Genomic DNA, 12794 nt, shown 5'->3' with positions numbered 1-12794 from the left:
CCAATTTATATTTTGGAAATATGATTAAAAATTTTTTTTTGACGGAAAATGCTTTTTAAAAACAGAGAATTTTGCGACTAATCTGAAGCTGCTATTTTGACAACCTAGACAATGTATTTGTATCATATTGTTCATTAGCTTCAGATCTATGCAATCACCGTGCCAGATTTGTTATATTACTTAGACGTTTCTGTAGAACATAACGCAAACTTGCAAGAAAATGCAAAAATTGCTAAATTGTTACAAAAATAGATGAACTTCGCTATTTCTCATTCAAAGAATGTGGACGGATCCTTTCGGAAGGCTGTTTGAAATGTATTTAGAGTAGGCGGTTTGTCTACCTGTCAAGAAATACCTATTTTAAAATCTGACACGACAAAAAAGTTCTCAGCTAGGGTGATTTGAATATTCTTTTCTCTGTATCGGACTCTATGATTTATTATGGGAAATATAAACGGAGGAGAGAAGCTGAAGCGAAACTCAGGACAATTCAAAAAGTAAGTAATATTTTTTATTTGCATTTGTTCTGTTTTTACCTAATCTTGCATATCCAATTTGATACATTTTCTTTATAGAACAAAAGGAGTTATTTCTTTTGGTATTATTATGTTCAAAGTTGCATAAATCTCAATATAATTTATTTATGTAAGTTTCATTATCCTATGTACATTTATTTCCTATAAAATTCTCTTCATATTTATTCATTTTACCGAATTAGGCCTACGGGTAAACTTTTGAAAGTTAGCTTGCAAAAAAAAATATACTTATAGATTTGCCATTCGCGCTTTTTCCAAGTAATAAGCACTGCCGTTACAATGGAACTAATGGCTCGACTTGTTACAGCCATAGTTGAAAAACTAATTTTGTAGGTATCGTTTCCCCCCTTATTTTCCATCAACAGTTAGTTCGTAATGTCAAACCACCGATAGAAGAAGTAATATCTATAACCTTATTGTCACATTCTTGACCAAATTAAACATTTTTAGCTAAGATTTCAAGACAATTACTAGATAAAATGTGATTCGGACAGATACTCCAAAATATGGGTAATAATGGAAGGAAACATCATACTCTGATTAATAGAAACAAACCAAAATTATTAAGTGACAATTACTTAGTTCTAGTTGTTTATATATGTTAAAATTCGTGGCCAGCGTTTACCCCCGCGGAAAATACCCCCCTCCTGGAAAATAGCCCCGTGGAAAATAAGGCTTTCCAAATTTGAGAATTCCGTAGGGGGGAGGAATGGTACTTGTGTATTATGCGCCACTCACTCAAGTTTACGCTGTGTAAAACTCGAGAACAAATCAGTTTCTTCGTTAGTTTCTTTTAGATTAGCGCGAGACAAGGACAAGTGACATAATAGATGGGAAACATCATTTGGGCTAAATATTTGCACATAAGGGGAGGGGGTAAAGTATTTGTACAGTTCGAAGTCAGAAAAACAATTCTTACCTTTTAATATGAAGAATAATTGTACCTAACTTAATTTGCATGCATATCCGCTATATCTAACCCCCCCCCCCCCAATGTGAAAATATACAGCCCAAATTTGTTGCTAAAATAACGAAGAAACTAAAAAACAAACCGGTTTCTTCTCGAGTAATACGCATCGTAAACTTGAGTGAGTGGCGTGTAATACACAGCTACCTTTATTTTTCATGGAGAGAGAGCCAGATTTCCCGTTATTATTTAAAAACGCTCTGAAATTAAATTTAAAAACAAGTTTTTCAACTGAAAATAAGGAGCAACATTAAAAGTAAAAACAAACGGAACTTATTACATATATGAAAGGGGTTGCCCCCTCCTCAAGACTTCGCTCTTTACGCTAATGTTTTTTTTTATAGAATTTAAAAACAAAGCTTATTGTTCTAACTAAATGGCCATTGTATTTCAGGAATCGTTCTTAAAGAATTAGGACAAAAAGTCAAAACTTTAGCGTAAAGAGCAATGTCTTGTGGAAGGGCAACTTCTTTCATATCTTTCCGCGGGGGGGGGGTAAATTTTCTTGGTGTCTTAAAAAAAAGCAACATTTTATCCCAATTCAACGGAGCTTAGGGTTCAGCAGCTATCTGTTTTGCGCCCCCTCCTTTTCACTTATATTTATAGATTCTCAAGAAAAAGATTATTTACTACTTTATAGTCCATTTTGAAAACGAGTTTTTGGAAAAGTATATTTATTATTTCTTTCTTGTTTTCTTTTTGGCGACAAATAGCTTTTTAGGGGAAACGGGAGCGTGTCACCAGCCAGGCCGAATTTTCTTACTAGGGAGGAGCTGCAAGTTTTTTCAAAACATCCCGAGTGACTAATAAACAAACAAGTCTCTTAAAGACCTTTAGAACTCCGAGGGGACGTACTACATATTAATAATTGGAAGAAAAAATTACACAAACGACAACACTGAAAAATATGTAGGATCAAGAGCCTTTTTCAGGCTTCAACCTCTTACTATTCAATAAACGGTAGCGTTTGCTTCCCTTAGTGTCTGTGTTTTGATGATACATGTATTTGCAGTCAATGAAACCCAGCAATCACAGTATAATAACTTTCAACCCAGTGTGTGTCACAATACTGAAGCAGCTTTTCTTCTTCGTGTGCAACGGAACACAATAAGCTCAGGACTCAGTTCAGTTGGGGGAAGAGGAAGAAAAAAACGAACAACAACTTCTTGCAAATACCTTATAGCATTTAAATTATACCCAATTTGGAGGCCTTAACTAGGACAGAATTTGGACCATAGAAGCCTCAATGCATGTAAAAGCAAGTGGATGCGATTTTCTATTTCCATTCTAGCAAGCAAGGACGTCGCAACGGAGGGGGACTTAAACTTTATGAGATTCGGGAAAAATTGGACCAAAAGTCCAAAATTATACTGAATTTAAGAAAAAACGGAGTAGTTGGAGAAAAGACGATTTCGATGCCAATTCTAGGATCCTGTAGAGAATGACCGAGATTCAATAGTACAATTTATAAATTCTACGAAGGAAGTCTCGTAGCGATATGTCTTGTTAGTAAATATAGTTAAAGCCGAATCAAAATCTAGAATCATCCCGCAAATTGAAAAAAAAGTTGAGGATTTGGTTGAATTTTGCAAAAAAAAACTTAAAAAAAAGCATCAAAAATGAGTTTATATTAATTTTTGTTACGTTTTTACAGTGGATATGGACTTGTATATCACCATCGTAATTATAATAGTCATTGTTATTATTAATCATGACTAAAGATTGAATCACGCCTTAACCTTGACTACAAATTAAACAAACCTGTGCTCTGGAAAAAATACAAAATATATAAACTTTTAATAAAATACAAAAATCTTGATACAAAACATTTAATTGGGGAATGTGTTTTCTTTATTTTTATCTATTTTGAGTATTATTGTTGCGGTTGCCCAACTGTCAGTACTCACGATTTTCGCCATAGCTTTTTCAGTCCCTATAGAATAGAATTTTCCGGAATATTTCTTTTTCAGATATTTTCATTGATGAAATAACAGCTTCTCCCCCCCCCCTCCCCTCCCAACAAAAAAAATCGTGCAATTGAAACCACTGTTTGTGAATGGAAATTTCCTTGTTTAAGTCAGAGAAGAAGATTATACCGAGATTCGTTTGGATTTACAGAAAAGAAAGGCTAGTTTAAACATTATCTTTGATCAGTGGCGTCAGTCTGCAAGGCTAGGGGGAAAGCAAGGGCGCCTTTGCCCCCTGGATTTTTTCGCCCTCTCCCTAGATTTTGGAAAAAAAAATCTTTTTGGGGTATTTTCGTTGAAAAACAGTAGTTTTGCCCCCCTTGTAGATATCGAAAAATACTTTTTGCCCCCCCCCCCGAAAAAAAATTCAGAATTGACGCCAATGTCTTTGAAGGTTGAATGATATTTTTTTTTATTATTTATGAATTTGAAACTCTTTGACAGCATGTCATGTTTATATTCATCATATTCATGTTTGCATTCATGTAAATTGTATAACAGGTGTATAGAATTACACACTGGTGATAGTTATAGAAATGCGTTGGATATAGCTATACAAATGAATAAAAGGTAAACGATACAAACCGATAGATATATATTAACAAGGAAATTTTGCTTTGTGTAATGACATCCCTAAGTCACCTGGACTATATTAGTCGAGATGATTCATATATTTTTTAATAATGTGTTCATCTACATTTGCATACGTGTTCCCTCCCTCCCTCTCTCCTAAAATCTCGGGTTTCTTCGCGTTTTTGCCGATAAATGTTTTATAGTTCATATCTAATTCACCTATTTTTTTTTGTTGATCCACCTTATGTAATCTCTCGAGGGGGATTAGATAAAAAAAAATTAGGTTTTGAAGAGGGGGTGTTGATTTGAATTTTCGCCATTCCCGAAAAACTGACAAGTTATTGCGTCAGATGTGTTTTTTTGTGTTTCACCGTTCCCTGGGGAAATCCTTTGATATAACTAGAAAGAAGGTTTGTCCAAAGAACTACCACTCTCCTCTATTTATGAAAAATTCTGTGAAAAATGAAGATTTCAGCTTCAAAGATATTTTTAGGGAATACATGCGTTTCTGTGGGTAATAATATATGCTTCTTTGTCTTTCACCATCCTACATATTTACATATCTCTTATTTAGTTTTAAATGACGCATATGAAGTTAGGAAGTTTTGTCGAACTTCTGTTCTTTTGAAGCAACTCGATGGGAAAATAAATCATTTTCTTGTTTTGGTGCTCCCATCTCGTCACATATAAAGTTTTTCATATTTCATGTTAATTTTTTATCCCTCCCAACCCCCCCCCCCCCAAAAAAAAAAAATAATGAAGAAGTAACTAGGTCTTGTAAATCTGTAAAAATTTTAACCATCCCACTTTCCTCAAAAAGAACAATTAAAGGAGATGAATTCTTGTACTTGAAGTTAATCCATAAGGTATCAAATCTTACTTTTGGCAAATGTGGAGAGGCATTTGAAGAACTTGCTTCTCTTTATGCGGACAAGGCCCGGATTTAGATGAAGAGAGATCTCAGACTGATCAAGCATGTGAGGCCCTTCCATTCCCAATTCCTTTTAGATTTATAAATCATATAACAGATAATAAAAATATATGTTAAATATAATATGCTGTGAATAAGCATGGTTCATTTTATAGTCATCCCTGGAGAAATCTGGGGAAGGTAAGCAGGAAGGGTGTGCAAAAGCACAGGATGGCTGGCCCCCAACCCCCCATTGTACTTCCTGGCTGAAGGGCCACGAAACGGAGATCAGCACCGCCGGTTTGGACCTTAAGGGTCTAGCGCCGTCATACTTACATCCATTTGAATACTTACTTACTTACTTACATCCATACTTACTTACTGTCATTTGAAATTTAAGTCTAAATACAGACAACCTGTGACAATTTTTGATTTTTTTATTATAATTACCCGTATTACTATGGTATATGATAAATCTATGCATTATTCAACTAACGTTTAAAAAAAGATTCGTGAATACAAAGTGTTTGGTTAGCTCTTTTTTGTGTTGTGCTTTTGTTAATAATTCCGACCATCATCGGGATCTACCTCTGGATTTCTTACTATACGCATGTGGAGTTTTTTTTTTTTTTTTTTTTTTGAACCGGTGTTTTTAAGATCAATTTACGAGTCAGAGAAAGGTTTTTATGAGAAATAGTCTTTTTACCTGCATTTTACGGTAGATATACGAATCGACGAAAGTTTTCTCCAAAACTTCGTTTCAAAACCGTAGTAATCCATCGGGGGTCTTAAAAGACTGAGTGACCTGGCGAACTTTTCGATGAAAGTCAATTCTCATTGATAACTATTTTTCTGAATAAGGTTTTGATCACACACGTTTAAGGTTTTAACCAGCAAATAAAGCTGGTAAATTGATTGAGCATATGATTTCAAATAATATTGAATTAGCTGTTGCTACCCCTCCAAACCTGAATACATATTTCAACCCCAAAAGTGGCAGATTCTCTACAATTGACCTACAAATTGTGTCATTAAATATTTTGAATAAAATTTATATAAATAAAATTGATAGTCTATGTACTGACCACTTTGCTATAGTTTGCTCCCTAAATGAACCTGCTGAAACCCTATCACATACCTCCAAATATATCAACACTACAGCAAATTGGTCTATGTTCCAAAATAAGCTAAATGATGAAATTGTAAGTTTCACCCAAAATTCATGCATTTCAAACACAACAGTTGACACACATGCTGAAGTCTTGGCATCTTTACTAATAAATACAGCTAATCATGCTATCCCCAGGACAACACCCAAGAAAACCTTCCCTAAACACATTCCCAAAGCATGGTGGACAAATGAGTGCAAAATTAAATAGAGAATAAAAAATGCAGCTAGGACAGAATTCATAAAAAAAAACATCACCTACTATATATTTAAAAAAATTACAAGCAGAATCTAATCTAAAAAGGACTATAATAGATACTAAATATAAGTACTGGAATAATTTTGCAAATAATCTCTCCAGAGAAACACATGAGCCAACTATACATAAAGTCATAAGCCACATCTGTTGGAAAAAGACTTTCCCCAACACACTCCTGTATGAGCTTATAAATAATAATACCCATTATGACAATGATAATGAAAAAGCTAAACTATTTGCAACTCTATTTGTTAATAAGCTAACATTAAGTAATTGAAGCGAAATATCCCCAATTCCTATGAACCCAAGATACCAACCCCGCCCAGGATCCGAGTATATAACTAGTCCATTTTCAATCCAGGAAATGAATAATGCAATGCATAATATTAGGACAAAAAATAGCGGCAGCTATGACAATATACACCCTACATGGATAAAGAATCTCACCCCTTCATACAAACAAGAACTGCTAAATTGTTATAATCACGCTTGGGCATCTTCTGTGTTCCCCAATATATGGAAATTTTCGTCCCTCCTACCAATCCCAAAGAAAAATAAACCCAAAGATAACCCTGAGTCCTATAGGCCCATAATGATTACTCCTGTGATGGGGAAAATAATGGAGAAAATAATCTAATACCGACTCCTCTGGTTTGTTGAAAAAAATAATATGATCCCTCAAACTCAAACTGGATTCAGGAAACACCACTCCTCAACAGATACTTTCATTTTGCTAACAAATGCAATAAATGAATCATTCTCAAAAAATAATGTCCTAGTTGCAGCTTTCCTAGATTCTGAAGGGGCATATGACAATGTGAACCACCAAATCCTTTTAAACAAACTTGCAACCCTTGGACTACCCCCCAAGCTAGTATCTTTTATAAAATCCTTCATAGAAGTGCGAAGTTTCATTGTTTGTGTTGGTTCAGCCTCTTCACCCCAAAAGACAATAACCAAAGGCCTACCTCAGGGAGCAGTCCTCAGTTGCCTCCTTTTTGCCCTATATCTCTGGGAAATGAACCCACCCCACACGAACCTACAATATGCTGACGATCTGGTGCTATGGTCATCTGGCAAAACCTTTGAGATAGCACAGTCAATTCTGCAAAGTCATTTTTCCAAATTGAAAAATTCTCTCAACATTCAGATTTACCTATTGCACCTACCAAGTCAAAAATAATCCAATTTCACCAAAAGCGAAACCATGTTAATGCAAAACTAACTCTAAATGAAACAACTATTCCAGAAGATAATCATATTAATTACCTAGGTCTCATGCTTGACCAAAAACTTAATTTCTACCTCCACATTTCAAAGACAATAAAAAAAATGCTATAGAAAAACAAACATACTAAAAAGACTTCTTTCCACACCCTGGGGCTGTAAGGAGAAAACCTTACTGCAGTTTTATAAATCACATATAAGACCCCATATTGACTATGGGCTCATCGTCTATGGTGCATATGCAAAGACCCAGATACAAAAAATTTAAACAACACAAAATGATATAATACGTCTCATATTTGGTCTTAGGAAACCCACAAGCACCAAGTTTCTGCTTATGGAGAGTGGATTAACATCAATAAAGGAGAGACGTAGCTTTCTCTTGACAAAACATCTTACAAAAATTGAATCAAATAGCTCACATACCCTACATAATTGGTTAAGAAATCCAGCCATGTATAGAGGCATCGCAGATGAGTATGCCAACATTCAGAAGAAGTTCCCCGTACCGGCAAAATCTATTGCACCTACTTTCCCCCAATCCCAACCACGGAATTGGTCAATTCCCATAATAAATACTAATTTCTCAAAGTGGAATGTAGATTTAACCCCCAGTGCTATTGTCCAGAAAATATTTGCCGAACTTAATACAATTACCTATTAGAACCACTTCCAAACATTTGTTGATGGGTCAAAAATAAATGAGAAGGTAGCAAGTGCTGCTTTCCTTCCTCACCTGAAAATTGCAATGGGGGAGAGATGATATAATAATCTATCTATAATGTCTGCTGAGTTAAATGCCATAATCATGGCATTAGAACACGTTAAGGAAAACCAACCCTTGATTGCAAATTCAAACAATATTATAGTATATTCCGACTCTTTATCAAGCCTTGAGTTGCTGGCCTCAGCTCCTCAATATAAGTTGGACATTGACACTTATCATTGTCTCAGTATAATAGATAATCTTGCTTCGAGTGGCATAAGAACTGATTTTCAGTATAGTCCTAGCCACTCTGGTATAAGTGCTGATTATCAGGTTGATGAAATACCAAAAAATGCTTTAAGTTTTGACCAGCCAAGTGGGAGACCAATCCCAATTAGAGATATTTATCGATGGAGACTATCAGATATTAATTTTAATAAGATTAATCATATCCTTTCCCCCTTTCCTAATAAGTATTTTTCTAAAATATATCATAGAATTCGTTCTGGAAAAAATGGACTAAATTTTCTTGCATTCTTGTATAAGTTTTCTAATTCAAGTGGTTCAATTCCCCTGTCCCCTCTTTGCAGGCATTGTAATGTGAATAATGAAACAATTGACCATTGCCTATTTCAATGTAATATGCTGAAGTCTGCACAACATACCTTGCTTTGTAAACTGCGAAAATGCTTCAAGAACCACAAAATCTCACAATCAGACCAGAGCCTAGCCAACTATACCTGCACACAGAGCATAGAAATCGACATCTATCAGCTTATATTTGAACTCCTAGAGTCGAAAGACCTACCTGGAATAGTGTTGGGCGATATTCAATATCGATATTGATATATCGATATGTCAGAGCAAATATCGATATCGAATATCGAAACGAAAATATCGATATTGAAAACGATATTTGAACATATTTGACTATTTTCGGCCATTTCTGCTACTGGTAAACGTCCTGCAGAAAATATCCAACATAGAAAATTGTTTGGGAAATGCACGAGAAGAAGAACAATGATGTATTTAATCCATTGACTCATACATGCTGATACACAGCATACTTACCTGTATCCATAAGTTGGTATAGCCTGTTCGCAAACTAAAAATACGTTTAGTCAGGAGGACTTCCAAATGTTGCTGAGAACCTCCAAAAGGCCCTAGCTGTATTAATGCCTTCTAAGCTGATAGGCCTTGCTCATATAAAAGAGAATTGGCTTTTTATGCTGAATCCAAATATATAGGATTCATTCAGTTTAATGTTCCCATCAAAAGATACGAGCCTGAGAAAATTTGCGTGATTTTTGGGAAAGGGGAGAAATACCCACAAAAGTCAAAAAATCTTAAAGAAAAGCGTGCCATCAGATTCAGCATATCATGGAACCCTACTGTAAAGATTTTAACCTCCCGTCAGCATAAATGTAAAATTTTGTATTTTTTGTCAGAATAAAAATCACGGATGCATGTTTATTTATTCCTCTTTCTTTCGTCAGCATGATCGCATCAAATCAAAGGCCCAAGAATGTTGGGAAAGTGCTCGTTCGAAAGAAAATAACAATTCTAGTTCCCTTTTAAAGTGACCCGAGATATTGGAGAGCCACTAGCCCCGCTTCCACACCCTTTTTCCCCTGAAAACACCCGATCCCAATTTTGAGATATTCATTTTGTTCACCATATTTGAAAGATTGAAAAAATGGTACTCCGTAGAATAACCTGACTCCCCGCAACCTGAGGAAAGGGCTTTAAGCTATGAATTCGGCTATTGTTTACGTATAGTATTTTTTATCTGTAAGTAAACAGGCCTTTTTAGGGGAGCGGGAATTTTCTGTGGGGGTATTTTCCACAGGTAGAATTTATCATGGGCAGAGAAGTTTCCGGGGCTGAACTAACAAGGGGGAATTTTACACCGGAGAATTTGTCATAACTCCAATATGAAATTCATCATAATGTGTCTCTGCCGATTCAACTTTTAATGTAGAGATGTTCCGAGGAAATTATTATGATCCCCCCATGGTGCCTGGGGGAACGGCTGTAAGTTATGTATTTTTTATGTTGTTGACGTAGAGTTTCTATTATTTGGAAGTAAACAGACATTTTTAGGGAGGAAAATTTTCCGCAAGGGGATTTTCCACGGGGAGAATTTTCCATGGGCAGGGAAGTTTCCGAAGATGAACTTATAAGGAGAAATGTTACACGGGAGAATTTGCCAGAACTCTTATGTCAAATTTATTTTACTTTCTCTTTGCTGATTCAATTTAACATCTAGAGATGTTCCGGGAATATTATCTAGGGTAAATTTTGAGAGAGGTTAAAATTGCCTGGGATATATTTTTTTGGGAGGCAGGGAGTTCCCACGGGGGAAATTTTCCATGGGAAAGTTTTCAGTGGGAGTAATTCTTCGTGGCGGAATTTTCCATAGGAGATATTCTCCATGTGGAAATTTTTCGCGGGAGAAATTCTTCATCAGAGGATTTTCCGTGGAAGAAACTTTCCATTCGGAGGATGGGATTTCAATGAAAAATTTCCTGTTGAAGGAGTTTTCCGGCATGATTTGAAAAAGATCAAAAATTAAATGAAAGACAAGTCTTTTTTTTTCAAATGAAAATAGGCATAAGAGAAATTTCTAGGCAAAATTGTCCATAAGAAAATATCTTGGTGGAATTTTCAGCAGGGACAGATTTTTAGTGATTTCCTGGTATTAAATGAAAACAACCAAAAATTAAGTAAAAAAATAAAAAATTTTCAACGGAAACCAGGGAGACATATTGAAACTTGAAACAAAACGAAATCCTACCGTATGCGAGGGGAGTTACCCCCTCCTTTAAAGAGTTCCAATTATTTAAAAACAACTCCTGAAACACAAGGGCTATTTAATTAGAATAAGAAGCTTGTTTTTAAAATACTAGAAAAAACGTATATTAAGGGCATCCCTCTCATATACGGAATAATTTCTGTTCGTTTTAAGTTTTAATGCTGAACCTTACTTTCAGTTGAAAAAAACTGCTTTCTTTTTTTGATTTAATCACTGAAAGGTAGAACAAATGCTCAGGGAAAAAACATTGACATGTTGCTGAGTTTGAATAGCCAAAAGTAGTCAGTAGGTTATCTTTCTTTACCCTGAGCCCAAGTAATTTCAAGTCTAGATTTCTATGATATTCACTCTTGTAATCAAATTTTGTTTTTATTGCTTGATTTTCTATTATTCAAAGTTTAAAAAAATTGTGCAAAATACACTTTAATTATAATTGTTGGTACTTTTCTATCAGCCAGGACACACTCTAGAATTTGGATCTACAGTTACGGGGTGAAAACAACCGCTATGGTTTGTAAATAGATAGTATTTATATTATTTGGGCTTTATATTTGCACTCTAGGGGAAGGGTGGAGGGGGAGATAAGTATAGCGGGGCTTCACACAATAAGTAACCTAACCTAAATAAACCAAAATACCAACTAAATATTTATTTAAACATAGCTACAATGTAGTTTTCCACTGAATCGAAGCTAATTGTCTCCGTATACAAACAGCAATAAACCGGTTGTTGTATGATTTTATAGATTCAGAATCTCGAGTGTGCGGTGGCTAAGAGTAAGTACCCAATTATTTTTTAACTTTGGCAAAGCCAAGAGTTAATCTGAATGAAAACTGATCAGAAATATCGAAATCGATATATCGATTATCGAATATCGAAAGTAAAAATATCGATATTTCGATATATCGTTTGATCAAATTATCGCCCAACACTAACCTGGAATGGTAAAAAAATTTCAGAGTTGATGTTAGACCACAATGTAAGTTCATAGTTGCCTAGGCTATATGCTTAGTCTAGGCTATCTGAGATTGCCAGTTTCACTTAGGCTAGGCCTAGATGATTCCTCAAGGGGAAATTAAGGGTGTAGGAAGGAATCAGTTGATTCTAAATTTGGGGACAGTTTTTATAACAAATAAGGTGAACATACCCTGGACTTGCAGGCAAACAGTGAATCCCATAGTTTTCCAAGAGTTTGGTTAAATGGCATGGGTAAATGGTGGGAGTAATTATGACTCTCTTATCGGACAAATACTTGTGTGTTAGCTCTTTGAAAGACATGCCTGCCTAGAGTCTCAGGCAGGTTAACCAAGAATTTCAAATTGATATTGGACCATTACATTGCCTAGAATGAGAGGCAAAGAAGGGTAAATATTTACCAAATCATATTATTGAGTTATGACTAAAGTGAATATACCACTTGATGCCTTTTTTTATGCTCTTTACAAATATTATAGGCTAATCCTTTTTGTCAGAAATAAATTTTAGCCCCCACCCCTATATAGGGTGAGCAATGTTTGACTATTAAAGTCATTGGTTCTTTATACTCTAAACAACAAATATTGTCATTTACCTTTATATAGAAAGTACTATAAAGTTAAACAAATTGTCCAGCCTAATAGCCTATTGTGTTTCCTTTAAACATGGAGAATGATGTAAAGTCTTCTGT

At 35.1% G+C, this 12794-nt stretch overlaps 1 protein-coding gene across 3 annotated transcripts in view; it reads left to right on the top strand.

Annotated features, from left to right (window-relative positions):
• The first annotated feature begins 466 nt into the window (after positions 1-466).
• LOC148944463 (carbohydrate sulfotransferase 11-like) overlaps positions 467-12794 on the top strand; it is an 89165-nt gene continuing 76837 nt past the window's right edge. The window contains exon 1 of one of the 3 annotated variants that reach the window (XM_089100658.1): positions 467-497. The gene's annotated coding sequence lies outside the window, so the exon portion shown is untranslated. Of the gene's footprint in view, positions 498-12063; positions 12108-12389; positions 12493-12794 lie in introns of those variants that run through there. The other 2 variants (XM_089100657.1, XM_089100659.1) reach the window with 2 other exon arrangements.

Source organism: Artemia sp. Qi Xiang Cuo, chromosome 14 (genome assembly GCF_049724085.1).
Source record: "Artemia sp. Qi Xiang Cuo chromosome 14, ASM4972408v1, whole genome shotgun sequence".
In the NCBI taxonomy this organism is placed as follows: domain Eukaryota; kingdom Metazoa; phylum Arthropoda; class Branchiopoda; order Anostraca; family Artemiidae; genus Artemia; species Artemia sp. Qi Xiang Cuo.
Note: the sequence above shows the minus strand (reverse complement) of the source record. Positions and strands in the feature narration are given on the sequence as shown.